The sequence below is a fragment of the Rhipicephalus sanguineus genome, chromosome 1, assembly GCF_013339695.2.
Source record: "Rhipicephalus sanguineus isolate Rsan-2018 chromosome 1, BIME_Rsan_1.4, whole genome shotgun sequence".
NCBI lineage: Eukaryota > Metazoa > Arthropoda > Arachnida > Ixodida > Ixodidae > Rhipicephalus > Rhipicephalus sanguineus.
Genome location: NC_051176.1, coordinates 75,023,606 through 75,044,130, shown reverse-complemented (window position 1 = coordinate 75,044,130; position 20,525 = coordinate 75,023,606).

Here is a 20,525-nt window from a genome sequence, read left to right as displayed (position 1 = left end):
GCAATTAGCATTGTGCGACGCCTGGTTGTTATTTTACTCTTCTGCCGCGCTATCTTACAAATGTTAACGCGATTCCTTGCCCGATATGACGTCTGTATAGGGTCTTTTGCAAACGAGCTTCAAGCCCCACCGTGGCTCTGGGCAGAATACTGGACTGCCACGCAGAGAGCCCGGGTTCAAATCTTATCCAATCCTAGATGTTTTATTTATTTCATTTTTTCTTATTTCGCGCGATAGTGGTTATGGACAACGGCGGCGGCAGCGGACAACTAACCCACTGCCGTTGTGATCTCATAACAGCTTTTGCTGTAAAAAATTGGCTAACTTTGATGCGCTTTGGCGCATTTCCTATTTCACGCAGATTCTTCAAAAAAGTATAAAACATAGAAAAAGGCGTTTGCAACATTTCTGTGACAGCTCGTTTTCCAAGAGGCAGCGTGACAGAAGAAAGAAAAAGATGGTTAAGAAAGCTACTTTTTTCAAAAAAATTAAATGAAAAAACTCTGCTCTCAATTTTGACGGAAATGTTTTATCGAAGAGCGCCTATCTCAGTCAAAACACACTTTCAATATAGTATGTCCTCATTTCTATTGTTCACAAGAAATTTTCATAAGAATATCAGCACGAACACGAGAGACGAAGACCAGTAAGAACACGGGAGAGAGTTATGACTTCAACTGACAGTTTATTTTGTTCGGCTTGCATATTTATGGGAAAGGCCGTCGATATCAACAAGATAGACCCGAATATATAAAACAAACCGAATGTATAACAAGAAAAGGCCAAAACCCCTCCAAAAAAACGTGAGCCACCACTTCATTCGCTTCCACATCAAGCATTCAATTCCTATCTAAAGATAAAAACTCTTGTGATTTTTCAGTTAGGAAAACAGAAAGAGCTCTAACAAACGGCAAGCCCTCCCTGTCAATTTCCCGAGCTTCGGTTATTTCGCGTGCCACATCATCCCAGCATCTGCGAACCACACAGGTTCGCTCAAACTGCGGATTAGAGCCACAGTCACGGCAGCGTAACGCTAAGTAACCCGTCAGGTTGTAGTGGTGCTGCTTGAGTCTCTCGTAATCCGCCGGGATAAAGTGGCACGTGAAATAATTGAAGCTCGGGAAAATGACAGGGTGGGCTTTTTTGGTGTGTTATAGCTCCTGCTTTTTTGCTAACTAAAACAGAACAACAATATAGGACGTGAATGTTTGATCTGGAAGTGGATGACGTGTTGGCTCACGTGTCTTTGGAGGGTTTTCGGTCTTTTGTTGTTTACTATTCGCTTCTTTTTTGGTTATGTCTTGTTGATGGGGTTTCCCATAAATATGCAAGCCGTACCAAAATAAACTGTTAGTTTAAGTCAGAACTCTGCCCCGTGTTCTACCTGGACTGCGTGTCTCGTGTTCGTGCTGTTACTCCTGCGAAGTTTTGCATCACCGACTAGCCTGCCAACAAGCGTTGCAGAAGTTCACAAGATACAACACGCCAAAAATGCCTACGTTGTATGTGCGCGCTTCAGTGCCTTTGCCGGTTGTTATCAGCTAGCACAGTACGTAAATCTACAGTTTTAATTATTTTCCTGCAGCAAAACTTCGCTCCAGTGGCTTCTATTGAAGAAAAATGTATTCTCAGATTGAGGCCGGAGTTTTTTATTTTATTTTTTGAAAATGAGCTTTATTGAAAAAACTCACTCATTTAACTTTTTTTTCTTTTTTTACGCTAACTATAGGAAAAAGATCTGTGGCAGAAAAGTTGCAAAGGCTATGTTTTAGAGTTGACATTTTCTTGAAGTTTCTGTCTGAAATAGAAAAGGCGCCAAGAGGCATCAAAGTTGCGAAACGTTTTTTTCATTTGGGCCGTGTTTGACATTTTTTGAACATTTTCTTTCTCTTTTGAGGAAAGCATACGGAAAGCATGGATATAATTCACAGTGATGCATATTAAAACCAGCAGAAAAAAAATCGGCACTCCTTTATAGATCACGTTAAATTCGGCCGTGAAATCGGAATATATTGCGCTAAGCAAAAGCAGGGCGCCCGCGCCGCGAGATTAGAATATTTTTTGTCGCGCTGGGAGCGTGTTCTGGAAATAAAATTTTCAATTCCGTGCACTTTGAATGTACTCGCATAACATATAAAAAGCAGGCGCAACAAGAATATCGACCGGACATGCATGTTCCATCTCTCGTGGAATCACCCAACAGCACTTCTAACTCTCCTCAGTAAAGGTATAACGTTTTCTTAGCACCCTCCGCTGCGTCACAGGCCTGACCGCCGCCATGGTTCGTTGCTTCGCAGCCGTTGGGCACTGAGCGCCGAGGGTTAGCTGGCGTATTCACATAAGAGGTAGTGGACAAGTACCGCAGCAGGGTCGCCAACCCTTTTCTGGTGAGAGAGTACATTACTGGCTCTGGTCTCACAGGGATGAGGTCACAATCCAGGCCTGTTTATGCAATTTCGTCAACACGCGCATTTTTTAACCCGGTGGAAAATTGCGTGGCACCAGGATTCGAACCAAGGCCCTCTTGCACGCGAGACTGACGCTCTACCTCTACGCACCCACTGCATCGCTTATAGTAAGTGAATTGGACAGGTAAAGCAGAATGGTGGCTCTGAAAAATAATAAGCAGAAGACTGGTGTTCAACAGCCTTGGGAGATAACAGTAGCTTGCGAGAGGTAGCCAGGCACTTGATAATGTAACGAGTACGTCTACGTAGGGCAGCTACTGACCGCCGATGCGAACCTTGAGACTGATGTAATTAGAAGAATGAAAAAAGGTTGGAGCGAATTTGAATGGTATACTCAGATCATGAATGCCAGTTTGCCGGTATTTCCGAAGGCAAAAGTATATGACACCTGCGTCTTATCGGTACTCACCTACGGCCCAGAAGCCTGAAGGCTTACTTAAAAGTTCAACTGAAGTTGAGGACGGCGCAGCAAGCCATAGAAGTGAAAATGGTAGCTGCGACATTATGGAACAAGAAAACAGCAGAGTGCACCAGGGAACCAACTTTGGTTAAAGACATCTTAGTCGAAATCAGGAACGAATAATGGGCATGGACCGGGCATGTAGCGAGAATTTCGGATAACCGCGCCAGGGAGAGGCCGCGAGTTAGGTGGGCAGATGAGATGAAGTATGCGGAGGCAACGTGGCTACAGCCAGCGCAGGATCGGATTAACTTCAGAAACATGCGAGTGAAATTTGCCCTGAAGTAGGTGTAAACAGGGCAGATGGTGGTGGTGGTGATGATGATAATGACTTCAAATAAATTGTGAGCGGTCAATAGTGTAGAGGACTGAACACTTACCTCAAGTACATTTGACCGAAAACGAAATGTTCCTTTGAGCGCTCTGTAAATGGCGGCTTAACAAACATTCAGCAATGACTAACTCGGGCCGTTCAATCCTTGGCCGTCGATGTAGAACTTTAAGGGGCTGATGCATACTGTGTTGTCGCTCATGAACATCGTTTAAATATTTCCTTTTACGAGACGTAAAAACAAGACATAGCAACTCGAAGGCGTCTTCAGCTCCGACGGGACCAGGACCGATCCCCTATAGTGTAGTCATGAGTCCAGAAGGATGTAGTCAGCCATTTTTACGCGCTCTTCACCTATGAAAGTAAATGAGAGTCCGGAAAATCACAGCAACCGAAAGTATCAAGCGGCCGAAACCTTGATACGTTGGTTGCTGCCTCCTTAAGGCTTTTTGCAGTGGTCCTGACTGTTCCCCGTCAGTTAGTCCTTATCAACACCGCGTAAAATGGGAGGTAAGTCTTTACGTCCTTGTCTAATTCTCATCACGAATACCCTAAAATTCAGCATTTTGGGCATTTTGACGTGTTCGGTTGTAAGTCATTAAGTGTCATCGTCTCAAGATGGGAGCTACCACGCGCAAAAACAGAGTGGGGAGGGTAGGCTGAGCAGAGTGGGGGGGCATATATATATATATATATATATATATATATATATATATATATATATATATATATATATTTCATTTGAGGTGTTTTTGTATACGTAGAGCTGATCAAATGACTTGCTTTTCTAAACTACTTCTTTTAAATCAAAGCACAATCTGCACAAACAGATTGTGCAGGCTATGCCGCCCTATACCGCGACAACAGCGCAGTCTTTAATAACATTTTGGAAATATTACTGCGAAGTTTAAAAAGTACGCCCAAATTCAACCTGATCCTCTGAGCATTGCATCAGCAGATTTCCCAGTCTTAGTTTGGCGTTGTAGATACGATGAGTATGAAGAACCTGTTATGACTCTAGTACCCTAAATTCTCACTTATTAAACAAAGCATGCAGCTGACAAAGCAATGTACTTCGCATTTAGGATGAGCCGAGTGTCAATTTCTTTACTCTTAGAGCCCTCTAATATAAAGTATTTCTTAAGAAGAAGACCAAGTGCAGTCGATTATTACTTATCCAAACCGCATTGAGGTGGTTGTGTATAGGTATAACATTATAAATGTCTGCGTATTTATATACTAGTGTCGTTCCTTGCCCTCCTACGTTTCCCAGCTTGGGTGGGGGGTGGACGGAAAAGCGGTGAAGTGGCCATCTACTCCTACACTCCGGTTCCTCCCAGTATACAGCCTAGGTATACTGTGGAAGCTCAAATTTTCCTTGAAAAAATGTGGGCGGTTATAACGTTATACTGCCCCGCAGTTTCCTTCCGTATAGGTCGTTAGCTGTTAATGATTGGTCGAAATTTTCTGGGTCATGCTCACAGCACCTGCTCGTAAAACGACGCAATAAATGACAACAAAACGGGAAGTCGGGCTAGTTTGTCTTGGTTCATAACGTATGGAATTGCACAGCGCGGTATAGGAAGTTCAAGGAAGTAGGAAGTGATAAGGAACTTGAATTCCTGAAAGTCACGCACAGACGTTAAACAGATTGAGGTTCTTGTTTTTCCTTTCTTGTGCTCATAATTATTTTCTTTGCCCATGTGTCGTGTGCAATAAACCTCAGTTGAGACTCAGCGCCGTGCGTGTGTGCTTCTTGAAGTGTTTCGTCCTGTTTTCGGCGCTGTGCAATTCGATACGTTATGAAGCAATAAATGACGCGTAAGTGATCCACTGCGTAATTACAACGTACGCCTGACAGCGTAATAATAATAATTAACTATTTCCAATACGGCGTATTGTTTGTCGTTGCTTCTTCCCTATTCATCAAAAATTTTCGATGTGTCATAAAATCGCCTCCTTGTTAAGCGACATCACAAGTCTGCGAAAAGACGTGGCGTTAAAATGAAGTGTGCACAATATGCGGCACATTACTGCACTGTACAATAACTCATTTTTGTCGGAATAGCCAGACAGTGTCTCTTTCTAAACGTAATTTAAGAAGGCTGCCCGCCAATCACATTGGCAGCGGCTGCTTATAGCAGCGGGCGAGATAGATTCACATGTGTATAATAGATACTTTCAGTTGTTGTATAACGATGTTGAGCTGTTTTTGTGCGTGTACAACTCTGTGAACTCATCGTTGTTGACAAAGAGGTAGAGAGACAAATAAACATTATTAGGAACAGACACAATCCTTCGCAGGTAGGCAGCCTTCTTAGTCCGGAAAACCGTGGACGCTGATCATCTCCCTGGTGAGGTAGATCAAGTAACGGGGTAAACAAGAAAGCTGGGCTTCTCAATGTGCTGGATTCCACTGCCTTGTTACAAGCCGCCACGATCGCTGCAGGCTACCATATGATAAGCCAAGTGAAGCAGGCTAATCGGAGACTAAAGTGAGAATCTATTTTAGCTGTCCTGGCTGGGCACAACTCCAATACTGGATACTTCTGCACACTCATCAACTCACAGAAACTTCAATATGGAGCAGTGGCTATGCTATTCGTTAGCAAAGAAAGAAACTGAATTTCCTGAAAAACGAGAGCGCTTGATCGGCTATAAAAGCGTTTACTGGTTCCCGCCCATATTTGCGTCGCGTATTGCTTAAATTTCAGGCCAGGAACAACAAAATAAAATCATGACAGATTGCTGTAATTTTATAGAGCCCCTGCTGAGCGATAGTCTCCTCTGCAATGCTCGAGCGCAATGCGCGCAAGCGTGGAATAGGCAGCCCGCACCGCAGGTAGCAGTGCGTGGTCATGACACACGGAGGACAGTCGTCATGTCGTCATAGCACAATCGCAGGACAAATTTTATTACAATATTATGTTACTGCTGCGTTCAGGTAAAACTTTGCCTGACTTGTTAGTTTCCCAGTCTGCAGCTGACAATAACCACTGTCGAAAGTGGGGGGGGGGGCCGCCCCACCCAACATTTCTCAATGGGGGTCTAGCACCCCCCTTGCCCCCCCCCCCCCCGGTAGATACGCCTATGGCGCAAACATAAACTAGTGAGTGAATAACCTGTGTGGGCATGGGCGTTTTCATGCTGCGAAATCGAAAGCTCATTTTAGTCATACTGCCGAGTCATCACGACAGATATTGTTGCCGAGATAAGATGAAAGGTAGCGAATGTGTACAACGTCGTCCATTTCTCGTGAACGGGTCAAATGAGCCCTCTTCACACGAGTTTGGTGATCACTAGGTAGTCACCATATGACGGGCGATGACGTGGTGCTTCATCAAATAGATTTTTGCGCTCACAATAGCGGAGAGAATATTTCTGCGTTACCAAAGAAAAAAATGTCTGTAACGCGCAGTTCACCAGACATATTCAGTGCTGTTCTCATTTTTGTGATTCGAAATATCTGACCGTGCACATTGCTATAGTTTCCAGGCTGCATTGATCAAAGGCAACTTCGTTGGCATAGTTAAACACACCCAGGTTGCTGTATCGTTGACTTATAAATCGATGGTCTCACTTTTCAGCAGTGTCCTCCGTGGTAAACTCCCATGCGGCTGTATTGTACATTGACGTCGTGTCACCGAGTTTTCGGACACCGGAAAATAAATCTGCCTTAGTGATAATTGTCCTAGGGAAGACTTGACCTGGTAACGCTTCTTTTTTATGCATGTTTAACTCAGAAGTCTGAGAGTAATTTTAAGCTATTGAAATTACACTCTATTCATTATTGTCAGTGTTCTACGCCGTGAAAATCCCTACTGTATGTTGTCAATGTCCATTACCTCCATAGCGGCCGGAAATGGCACCATCATGACGCTGAGTGGCTTCTTGCTTCCTTACGTCAGTTTTGCTGCGAAGGTGAGTAAAGCTACCTCAGGGCTCAAATTTATTTAAAAATTTGTGGTTGGTATCGTCAAGCCATTATAAAAAATGACCGGTTCTATGTTACAAAACAACATACCGACCAGGGCAGATGTTATAGTTGTGTAATGGTGCTGCGAGTACAAAACATTACTACCTGGGGCCATTTAAGGAGCACAAAAGGCCCTGTGCAGGAGCTTTGCTTCATCAATAGCCTCATAGCAATACGTGGGCCATGGATCAACATTGATGTTGTTACCTCATGCTCGATACCAGGATCGATGCACTGTATGCACACATACACCATGCACTACGTGGTCTACCTGTGTATGAGATAGATATGAAGTTGGTCATTCACAAGTTCATTGACAAGGTCTGGCGGAGTTGTGCGTAGAATACACAATGTATCTTGCTCAAGCAATGCAAGCAGTACAGTGGCGTAAAGTGCCACTGCATTGCTTCTAAATCTCCCAAGTCTCCGCAACGTTCCATTGAAATTTGCCCTGTTGTTGCCATTGGTGATGTTGAGGAAAAGTGTCCTTGGTCTGCCGATTGAGCACCTACACGTTCAGTTTGTAAGCGCGCGCGAAACACGTTAGCTGAGGCCAGCGCTGCGCAGTATCGAAGATACATGTATTTTAGATACTATCTTAGATACTCTTTTGGGCTTCTTGTATCTTTCTTGCTTTATTCAATGCTGCGGACCTTATACAGGTGCAAGTAAAGTGAGGGCAAAAACAAGAAACAAACAAAGCAAACGTAAACGTAAATATTAGAGTTTGAAATAATCACAGATGTGAGAGAAGGCAACAAAGAATTATTCCAGTCAGTTACAGTTCGAGGGAAAAAAGAAAATTTGAATAAATTTGTTCCCGTAAAATATGGTGTAGTTGCATTAGAATGACGGTGGCGATCATGTCTTGATGTTGAAGATGAAAGATAGGCTGAAGGGTTAATTGGTAGTTTCCGATTCCAAAGAAGGTAAAGAAATTGTAAACGTACGGTTCTCCCTCTTAGTGCAAGGCATGGAATGCTGTTAACCTGCATTAGTTCAGTGGGTGAGTCATACGGAGAAAATTATAAATAAATAAACCTCACAACTTTCATTTGTATATTCTCGAGACGGGTAATGTTGGTTTTAGTGAAGGGATCCCAAACCACACATGCATATTCAAGTTTTGGCCTAATTAGTGTGTGGCGACCACTGCGCACAGATCTACGCAGCCTCCGTCTCGTTACTGATTAGCCCGGCGTGACACAGCTACTCGCTGCAACACGCTTCCTATATAAGACAGCGCCACGCTGTTTCACCGGAGGCTTACGTCACCACCGCTGGCAATATAACCCAAGCTACCAAGCTTGGTTTCATGTTTGTTTCTCTAACCTGCCGAAGCGCAGCATCGGCATGCTTGCCCTGCTGCTGCTACTACGTTAATAAACATCGTTTCGTTTTATCTTGGGATCCGTCCTTCACCGACTCCGCATCCCACATCTGGTAACCCGGAAATCGAACTAACCGCACCGCCATGGCCGACTCAGAAGACCTCACCGCTCTCGGCCATCAGGTACAACAACTCCAACAGGAACTACTGACACAGCAACAGCAGCAAGCTCGCAACGCTTCCACAAACGAGGCCGTGCCCACCGGCCCCGCTGAGGACGTCAGAAGTCCTACAGAAGCCACCCCGCACGCTGCTTCCTGTCGTGTTGCTGTCAAGCTTCCGCCGTTTTGGGCGGACTCACCCGAGGTCCGGTTTGCCCAGGTCGAGGCCCAGTTCTCCCTGGCGCACATCAACCAAGACCGGACCCGCTACGACTACGTCGTCGCCCACTTGGACGCACGTTACGCCAACGAGGTCTGGGATATCCTCGCAAACCCGCCAACGGCTAACGCGTATGAACACCTGAAGACCGCACTTATTCGTCGCTTATCACTCTCAGAAGAACAAAAGATACGACAACTGCAGTCCGCTGAGCTCGCTGAGCGCAACCCTTCGCAGCTCCTGCGTCATATGCGTGCGCTCGCGGGCAACATGCACGTACAGGACTCTTTCCTGCGATTGCTGTGGCTCCAACGACTCCCGCCACACGCCCAGGCAATTCTGCAGGCACAGGTCAGGCTACCTCTCGACGAACTTGCGGAAATTGCTGATCGCGTCGTCGAGGCCTCCTTACCGCAGTGGTCGCCCACCACCCAGGCTGTCGCCGCACCGCTGAACACCACGGAGCTTGCGCGCCATATCGACGACATCGATCGACGGCTCACCTCCATCCAACAACACCTGGGTGAACGTCTTCCGATGCGACAGCGCCGCCATTCGCCAAGCCGCGACCGAAACACCACCTCATTGCCGCAACCTGACATCAACGGTCCGTGCTACTACCACCGACGTTTCGGCGACAAAGCCCGGCAATGTCGTTCACCTTGTTCCATGGGACATGCGGAAAACGATAACGGCAGCTCGTAGAGACGGCCGCAAGCTGCCAACCCGGAGGCCGTCGCATCTTCGTCACCGACCAGATCACGAAGCAGCGTTACCTGGTCGACGGCGGTTCCGACATTTGCTGCTACCCGCGATCTCACCTTCAAGGCCCTCACCCGCCGACATCTTTCGAGCTCAGCGCGGCAAACCGGTCCACAATCAAGACGTACGGCTCACTGCGCGTGCACATCCAGCTCAAGAACTCACGCCGCGACCTTCACTGGAACTTTGTCATCGCCGACGTCGCCGAGCCAATCATCGGCTCAGACTTCCTGGCTCACTACAACCTCCTTCCGGACTGCCGCAACGACCGGCTCATCGACGCGGCAACGGGACACTCCACACCAGGCCAGCGAACGACCGCCCAACAGCCAAGCATCAAGGTCCACAGTGTCGATGATCACTCGCCGTACCATGCCATCCTCGCCGAGTTTCCCGGCTTGACGCGCCCAAGCGGACTGCCACGCAAAGTGCAGCACACCACCGTGCACTACATCCGGACCTCTCCAGGCCCCCCGGTTTTTTGCAGTGCCCGTGGCCTGGCCCCAGACCGCATGCGCATAGCCAAGGCAGAGTTCGAAGCCATGCTCCGAGAAGGCATCGCCCGTCGCTCCGACGGCCCATGGGCCTCGCCACTTCACCTTGTCCCGAAGAAGACCGCTGGCTGGCGACCATGTGGGGACTACCGCTCCCTCAACGCACGCACCATCCCGGACAGGTACCCAGTCCACCACATACAGGACTTCGCCCATCGCATTCATGGCTGCCACGTCTTATCCGTTCTAGACTTGGTGAAGGCTTACTCAGATACCCGTCAACCCGGACGACGTCACGAAAACTGCAATAATCACCCCGTTTGGCTTGTTCGAGTTTCCCTTCATGAGTTTTGGTCTTAGGAACGCTGGGCAAACCTTTCAGCGCTTCATCGACGAAGTCGTCCGTGGCCTCGACTTCTGCTTCGTCTATCTTGACGACATATTGATCTTTTCGCGTGACGCCGAAGAACACCACGGGCACCATCGTCTGTTGCTCCAACGCCTCGACGACCACGGCCTGCTCGTCAACGTCTAGAAGAGCACGCTCGGCGCTTCCACCGTCCATTTCCTCAGCCAGTAAGTTTCGTCAGAGGGAACTCGACCCCTGCCTGATCGCATCTCTGACTTGCAAAAGTATTCTCAACCTACCACCGCTAAAGACCTTCGCCGTTTCCTCGGCATGCTGAACTTCTATAGACGCTTTTTAACGCACGCCGCTGACTACCAGGCGTCCCTTCATGATGTCCTGGCTGGTCTACGTGGAAACCATCCCGTCACGTGGACACCGACTTTGGTCAAGTTTTTGAGGAATGCAAGACTGCTCTCTGCACCGCCACGCTCCTCTCGCATCCCGTCCCAGACGCTCCCTTGGGATTCTTCACGGACGCCTCTGGTTTCGCCGTCGGCGCCGCCCTGATGCAACACCTGGACAACACCTGGCACCCCTTGGCATTCTTTTCTAGGAAACTCTCAGGTCGGAAGGTGAGCCCTTCAATGGCCAGTTCCACCGACGATACCACGACCGCTGCCCGTACGAGTTCGCCAGCTTACTACAGAGAACTTCTGGCTATGTACGAAGTGGTGAAGCACTTTCGCCACGTTCTCGAAGCGCAGCACTGCCCTATCTATACCGACCACAAACCTCTAACGTACGCCTTCTCTCAACGTCGCGATAAACTCCCGTCTGTTCAGCAGAACCGACTCTCGTTCATTGCACAGTTCACCACCGATATCCAACACATCAGCGGGAAAGACAACATGGTCGCCGACGCGCTTTCACGTGTGGCCACCATCAGCTCGGTGCAAATAACAGCAGACATCCTCGCCGAGACTCAGACCACGGACGCCGAGCTGCAGGAACTTCTCAAGGGCACGTCCTCACTTCAGCTAAAAGAAGTCCCCATTCCAGGGTCGGCAAGAACTATCTGCTGCGACATGTCGACAGGACGAAGCAGGCCCTACGTTCCCCTGTGCCATCGCCGTGGTCTTTTCAAACAGCTCCACAATCTCAGCCATCCCGGCATACGTGCCTCTACACGCCTCGTGGCTGACCGCTATGTCTGGCCCTCCATGCAGCGGGATTGTCGCACGTGGGCGCGCTCCTGCATTCACTGCCAACGTGCAAAATTCACCAGGCACGTCACGTCCCCACTGGGAACATTCGCTCAGCCCTCAGGTCGGTTCGAGCACGTCCACCTCGACACCATAGGACCATTTCTCCCGGCAGGACCCTACCGCTACTGCCTCACCACCATCGACCGCTACACTCGATGGCCCGAGGCATGGCCTCTCGAGGGAATCACCGCGGAAGACGTCGCCTCGGCCTCCTTCTCCGGCTGGATTGCCCGTTTCGGAGCTCCCCGCCGCGTAACCACCGACCAAGGGCGACAGTTTGAGTCTCACCTATTCAGGCTCCTGGGATTGACCATCGGGTTTGAACGCTTGAGGACCACGAGCTACCATCCCTGCGCCAACGGAATGATCGAGCGTTTTCACCGACAGTTCGAAGCCGCCATTATGTGCCACCCGGACTCAACCTGGCTCGAGGCCATCCCAGCTGTCATCCTCGGTCTTCGCGCCACCTTCAAGCCTGACATCCATGCTACGCCAGCAGAGCTCGTCTACGGGGAACCACTCCGTCTGCCAGGTGAATTTCTCGCAGCTCTGCCATCCAGCACTACGACGTCAGACCCCACGGACTTCGTCGCCCGGCTCCGACGCACCATCGCTGCCTTACACCCGTCCCCTGCAGCCCACCATAGCAAGCCCACACCTTTTGTGTTCAAAGAGCTAGCATCGTGCACGCATGCTTTCCTCCGCGACGACACCGTCCGCCGGCCTTTCCAGCCACCCTACAGCGGACCCTATCTAGTCGTCCATCGCGACGACAAGAACTTCACCTTGCGCTTGAACGGGAACGACGTCCGCGTCTCGATTAACCGACTCAAGCCCGCATACATCGCGGCGAACGAACCTGGCAGCGCCACTCTTTCAACTGGCGCCCTTCCACAGCCACCGACGTCGCAGCTCGCTCCTTTCACGACACACTCTGGACGTCTTGTACGCCTCCCAGATTTCTACAGACCCTGAGGGCTCTGCACTCCGCGGGGGGGGGGGGTGATGTGGCGACCACTGCGCACAGATCTACGCAGCCTCCGTCTCGTCACTGATTAGCCCGGCGTGACACAGCTACTTGCTGCAACACGCTTCCGATAAAAGACAGCGCCACGCAGTTTCACCGGAGGCTTACGTCACCACCGCTGGCTATATAACCCAAGCTACCAAGCTTGGTTTCATCTTTTGTTTCTCTAACCTTTCGAAGCGCAGCATCGGCATGCTTGCCCTGCTGCTGCTACTACGTTAATAAACATCGTTTCGTTTTATGTTGGGATCCGTCCTTCACCGACTCCGCATCCCACAAGTGTATTATAAGCAAGTAATTTTACAGCTGGAGGCGAATTTTTGAGCTTATGTCTTAAGAAGTCTAATTTGCGGTATGCAGAACAACAAATATTGTCTATATGTGTATTCCAGGATAAAGTATTAGAAAGAGTGATGCCTAAGTACTTGTACAGAGTTCCTTCATGCAGTGGTAATGAGCCTAACGTGTAAGTACGTAAGGAAAGGGGAGCTTTGCGGCGAGAGAAACGAAGATAGACGGTTTTATCAACATTAAGCTTTATGGCCCGTGTGTTACACCATTCGGAAATTTTATCAAGAGCAGAGTTATGATGGCACTGATCGTTAGCTGAAGTGATTTCATGAAACAACACGCAGTATTCTGCAAACAATCTAATTTGAATTCTAGGATTAATGACAGTAAATATATCGTTAACGTACAGCAAAAACAACAATGGTCCTAATACACTCCATTGACGGACCGCGGAGCCAAACGGAAGATAACGAGACTGCCGCCCGTTAACTCCTACACACTGAGATCGATTTCTCAAATAGCTCCTAATGTATGTGATCAAAATTTCCGGAAGTTCAATCTGTGTGAGTTTTAGGATTAGTTTGTCATGTGGAACTCTATCAAAGGCTTTCCTCAAGTCAAGAAATATTGCATCAATTTGACCGTTTTTATCAAAACATGAAGCGAGTGAATGTGTAAGTGTAACTAACTGTCCGAGATCAAGAAGGGAGCCGACAGATGGATACACGGAGTGCGATAGGTTTCATACAGGAGAAAGTGCCTCAGAACAGGCTGGCCGACCTTTCGATAGGTGACCTATCTTTGTCAAAGGCGCCTTCTCATCCCTGGCGTGTTAGCTTTATGGGGTTAGTGATGACGTGATGTCCAGCGGTTGCGCGTCTGTTGCTGTTGGTAATAACCGCTGGACATGACGTCATCACTAATCCCTTAAAGGGATGCTGAAGTGGTTTTACAATTCGGTAAAACTTTGTTGTTCACAAGGACCAACATTATTGTCGCCGATGGCGTAATTTTTTTTCGCTGTTGTGGCAGCAGGAGCTTTAAAATACGCGAAAGAAGAGTTCGTCTTGCTCCGCCCACGCGAACGCGCCGAAATTGTGGGCATGACCGGGACTACGTCATCGTCGGTAGTTTTGGACACGGTGGTAGAATAACAGATAGCCCGACGCGCCGCTCCGCCAATGCGCCGCGCGTGTCACGGAGGTGCTCGAGTTGCCACCGCTTTTCCGCCAGGTGGCAGCAGGTATACTCTGGGCCCAGAGCCGTCGATGGGGAGAGTCTGGCGAATGGGCGGGGCAGTGACGTCGCGGTGCGGCGATGACGCTGTTCACGTCACCGCCACGCCTCCGCTCCGGCGGCGTCCGCCATATATAGTCTTTCCGCGCGACGGGCGCACGGCTGAGGCTATGTACGCGCTGTTCATTCGTGAAATCTAGCGCTCCTAAACAAATTGCGAAAGCGAAATTGTGCAAGAACATTGTTAGACAAATTTAATGAAGAATATGGAGTGAATTAGGCGTGTCCAAATCATCGTGAAACTGAGTTGTGCACGCCGATTCGAGTCCACGACGTTCTACGATACACGCTGTGCTTTTAGAGCGCAGCTCTTAGGCGTCTGTTCCTGCGCTGTTTGGCATCGCCGTTGGCGTAGTCGGCGTAACCGATAGAGCGAACGAGGACGAAAGACAGCGAACGTGGATTCGTTCGATATCACGAGCCACTGGCCTTTAACATCGCTTTCTTCCTCCGTCACGCGTGCTCGCCCTTCGGTCGTTGCTCGTGCGCATGCAGGGCTGGTGGGTGCGCTGCTACTGTCTCGCTTGTCGTGACGGGGATGCCGATGACGCCTGCAATCCACAGAGTGGCGCGCGTAGCACTCCAGCACTGGCAGTTTCTGTGGCAATATGTAACAAATGTTCCATCGCGGATAGCCAGAAATTCAAACACAGTTCGCGTTGCCTCAACACAAAGCTGCGCTCAGAATTCGCATGAGGGAGTATCGTGATCATCGGTGACTTTTCGAGCTATGAAGACCTGTGCGTTTGCGTCTATCTTGTTTTTTTTTTTTTAAATGCGAAGCATTTCTTAGCGAACTTCTGCGACTTTGAGCGTATCTATCTGTCTATCTATCTATCTAGCCGCCTACGAATTTGTGCTCTCCTGGCCGTTTCGTACATGGGGTGTATACCAAAATAGGTATGGCGTAATGTGACTGTATGACAAACGTAAATGACTGGTCATAACTGAAAATCATGACATGCATGTCATGTAGAGCATGATTTACATGCCACAGTATTGGTGCTCTTGCGGCCGTTTCGTTAATTTGATATATACCAAAATTGGTATGGCTTGACAAGAGCGTATGGCGTACATAAATAACAGGAGTTATTATGAAAATCATGACACGCATGTCATGTACAGCACGACTTACGTGCCACGCTCATGGTGCGCTGGCGGCAATTGTGCTAGCTTGATATACACCAAAATTGGTAGTGTGCGACATGACTGTGTGACGAACATAAATAACGGGAGTTAATGTGAATATCATGACACGCGTGTCATGTACAGCATGACTTACTTGCCACGCTCATGGTGCGATGGCGGCCGTTCCGCCAGATTGATATACACCAAAATTGGTATTGCGTGATGTGACTCTGTGACGAGCACATATAACAGGTGTGATTTTTGGAACATGTCACGTGACAAGTGTTACGTGAGATTCATTGCATACCGCGCCGGAAAAATCTGTGCACGTGTTCTGGCAGCAAAGCAGAAGATAAAGAAGAGGACGGATTGCGTGCCGGTTCATGATGATGACAATTTTTATTCGCCACTAACGGGGATTCTCCAAGCTTAAACAGCTCTGCTTTTAAAAGAAACAGAGATATCAGCGCACGTAATTGTATTAAGGCCACAAAAGCGTAAAAGCGGGCGTACACAAGCGGCTTGGGGATCTCGAGCGCTAAAATTCCCTCTTAGAGAATTTTAGTACCGGGACCCCAAGTGCCTTGCGTACGTAAGCCTCTTGCGTTCCTTTGTATAGTCCATGGGGCGCGGCTGGGTGTACAAGAGACGTAAGAGGGTGAATAAGGAAGCGGCTTGGAGTCCCCGGCACTAAAACTCTCTAATAAGAGAAAAAAAGAACTCACAGGGTCCCTTATGCATTCGCCTAAGACCACTCCAACGCGAAAGCCGTCTTCCTTTTCTTCAGTTGATGTATTGTTCCTCACGCCCCCCACCCCTCGAAAGCTCTGTGACCTAACACTGTTTTGCACTGCCTCCAAGATCGGAGGCACTGCAATCTTTCTACCCCACATCTGGTCATGTGCTGACGTCATCGCGTGAAGTCACGTTATTCGTCGTCATGATGACGTCACAATCTTTGGTCGTATGGTCACGTCATTACGTGATGATTTTTGACATCCATCGTGTTGACGCCGCCGACGCGGGACGCCGACGCCGCGGACGACGGCGGTCAATTTTCGCGTTTGCTGAGGCATCTAAGGTTTTCGTCAGAGCAGGTGCAGGGCCCCCCTTAGGCGCGTGTTAAATGAAAACAATACCTCGTTCGGCTAGTCTGATAGCGGACATCCTGTTGGTTTACTTTACAAAATCATTTTTCTGCTCAACTTCTTCGCGCTCTATACTTCCCAATCACGAAATTTCATCGAGCACATGAGGGCCCCTTGCTATAGTAGAAGAGCTTCCTGCACGAGCACAGATATTGTGCACTATACGTGCATCACCAAAAAGCGCAAGGCACATTCGCTTAGCACAGAGGCGCAGATTAATTTACATGCGCGAATTAAGCGTGAAACTGGTAGCAAGTACACAAGCGGCAACACAGCGGTAAATGACACCATAGGCTGACAGCCACAGAAAAGCAGACCACATAACGTACAACACATGCCAGGTAAGCGCCGCAGCTGACGCGCGGCGGCACTAACCTGCGATATCGAAATAAATCTTTCCCTCACAACATCACGGTAACATCCCAAGCTCGTGCTCAGAACGCGCGATAAATTACGTAAACGCAACACATCACGCTTGACACTTATAGCGTGATCGCTGCAAAATTTCAATCTGGCCAAGCGATCGAAACGCAAACCATAAAACTCCTTTTTTTCAGCGTGACAAAATTATTTTTAAAGTTAGTGCGCCTGAAAGGGCCCCATTGCACAACAAATAATATGTTTGTGTTAATGGTACGCTGTTTATAATACCAGCAATATTCAAGCTAAATACTCAAGTACGTATCTCGCATAGCACGGAGCAGTCGGTCGGGGTCCATTTGCTGCGTCTGATGTTTCTGATCCAAAGGCGTCGTAGTTTTTTTCCTTCGGAAGCCTAAAAAGGCGAAAACCCTGCGCGCTGCTGTTTGAACAGCCAACCGCGCAACAGCAGCCCATCGCACGCAACAAATTCACGCTTGAATGCGAGGAGCAGTCGCCATGAATACGCGCGGCTTCGCACAAGAGCTTCGTAACCTACGCGCGCTCCTCAGCGATCGTGTAAGTGCGGCGCGCCGGCGTCTCTCCGTCGCGGCAGCGCTGGACTCCGCGCCGGGCTGTCTGGCGCTGTCGCCACTGCCGCCCGCCGCCGCCGGCGAGGAGAGAGGGTTTACGTCACGAGAAGAGGGCGGCGCTGGGGCGGAGCTCGGAGAGCGGCGAGATGAAACAATCGCCAAACTCTCCCGAAGGGTATATATGGCTCTGTCTGGGCCGATATCTCCGCTCCGGCGCATTTGAAAGCATGTGGCCAGTGTGCGTCGCGAGCATTTAAACTGCAATTTACATCTTTAACTTTTGAGAAAGAGATCCGCGGTGTATTTATTACACCAGAGAGGCCTAGAGCAACACTGAAGAGTTGCCGTCGCTTAGAACGGACGTGCCACTAATGAAAGTATGCGACGCAACCAGCATTGCAGCCGCGTCTCTTCCTTTTTGCTAGGTCATCTTCGATAAATGCGGAGGCGTCCGTGGGTGCAAGCGTCCAAAGAGCAAGAGCGTCCCTATGTGACGCAACCAGCGTCGCAAAGTCGCAATCAGCCTTCGAGTCATGATCACGGCCAGATCACTGTGGTCGTGATTAGGTGATCCCACGGCTTGAGATCCGCTCTGATGTGTCGCGTTTGTTGCGCTCTGTCAAACCAACACGCGCGACCGCATCGGTGTTTCCACTCACTTTGTAAGCTGGAACCACGGCTGAAACCACGGTGGCTCGATCTGTGCCGCTGATGCAGCGGCCACCATGGGACGAAAATTATTCGCTCCAAATTGCAAATCTGGCTACAAAACGTGCAAAGAAAAGCTGCGTCTTTTCTCCGCGCCGAAAGACGAAAAGCGACTGCAGTTGTGGAGAAATGCAATTCAATGGAAAAACCGCCAGCTACAGTCCTCCGACATACATACGATAACGTGAAAACCAAATGTTTTTTTTTTCTACTCTGTACACTCGCCGGTAGGAATTTTCACGCTTTCGAAAAAAAAAAATACGCGCACGTCTCTTGCAATCGGCACCCTGTGACAGCCATAAAGGGACTACCCGCGTCGATTAAAAAAATTTAAGCTTCATAAAGCCTGGCGCTCTTACTTTTGCGGTCGAAGCTGGCAGGCAGCCACTACAAGCTAGTAAAAGCACAAACAACCGTTTAAAGCCACAAAATTAGCTAGAGAAACCGGCTTTTACAGCACAGCGAGAGCTTGCGGTGCGCGTCTTTCCGCCCCATAACTCGTCGCGTACCTAGCGGCGGCCGCAAGCAACTCGAGCAGCACGGCGATGCGCTCGCGGCGCTCGATGGGCCACCTGTTTTAATCTACCACCGTGGTTTTGGCGGAGCCGTGGCCTCCGTTACTACTTCTGGCTGCGCGCGTTGGTGGAACTGATCGCGAAGGCCATGCTTTTACAGACATGATGGCGCCGATGACGCGGCACACCGAAGTTGACGTCACCGCCTTCGCTCAGCAGTTCAAGAAGCCCTGCGGCTGCAGCCGCTGTTTTTTTGCCAAGAAATGCCATTTGCGTTCACTTCTGTGAACTCTTACATTGGTTGTCGTATTCAGCAAGGATCAAACTATGATTACACAATGCCAAGTCATTTTTTTTAAAGTGCTTCAGCTTCCCCTGAAACCTAACACGCCAGGGATGACAAGGCACCTTTGACAAAAATAGGTCCCCTATCGAAACGTCGGCCAGCCTGTTCTGAGGCACTTTCTCCTGTTTGAAACCTATCCCACTCCGTGTAACTAACTGTGTAACCGTTGAGTAGCCTTTCCTAAACCCATGTTGGTAATTAGAGATGACTGAATGTTCAGATAAAAATTCGTTTATTTGATTGGCTATAATGTGTTCGATTAGTTTGCAACATGTTGATGTAAGTGATATGGGACGATAGTTTTGTAATAATGAACGATTACCTTTCTTATGTATGGGCATGACTCTGGCTACCCTCCAGTCATCCGGTCGCCCCGCCACGGTGGTCTAGTGGTTATGGCGCTCGGCTGCTGACCCGAAGGTCGCGGGATCGAATCCCGGCCGCGGCGGCTGCATTTTCGATGGAGGCGGAAATGTTTGAGGCCCGTGTACTTAGCTTTAGGTGCACGTTAAAGAACCCCAGGTGGTCGAAATTTCCGGAGCCCTCCACTACGGCGTCTCTCATAATCATATCGTGGTTTTGGGGCGTTAAACACCAGGTATTATTATTATATTATCCAGTCATCCGGTAGTTTACGATGAACTAAAGAAATGCGATAAATAATAACAAGAAACTTTGCAATAGATTCAGCATATCGCTTCAGGAACGTGTTAGGAAGGTTGTCAGGACCACATGAAGATTTCGTTTTTAAATTAAGTAGCATGGAAACCACGCCAGAGTAAGAAATAAAATTTACATCACAGGGATGAAATACTTCGTCAATAGGTGGACAAATACCAGACATAGAAAACACGCTCTGAAAATACTGATTGAAATGACACACAATGTCACCAGAATCAGTAACAACACAACCATTATTAGAAATTTCAGACACTGGCTTCTTTTTCTCGCTTATATAATTCCAAAACTTTTTGGGATCTTCTAAAATAAAGTTTGGCAGTACTGTATTGAAATAGTGTTCTTTCGAAGAGCGTACCGCACGTGCAAGGTTTTCTTTCAGTTCCTTTAGATTACCGATAGGGATGCGCAGTTTTATTAATCTCTTTATTTTTCGCTTCAGGTGAATGATCTCACGCGTCATCCACGGTGTCTGTCAACGAACTAGTTTTTGTATCTATACAGTAACGTGTCTATACAGTAATGACACATATCTTTGAAACGGCATCAAAGTGAGTTGACATTAGTGTCGGTAAAATCAGTTAGGCACGTTTCCAAATGTTCTATTATGGATGCATCA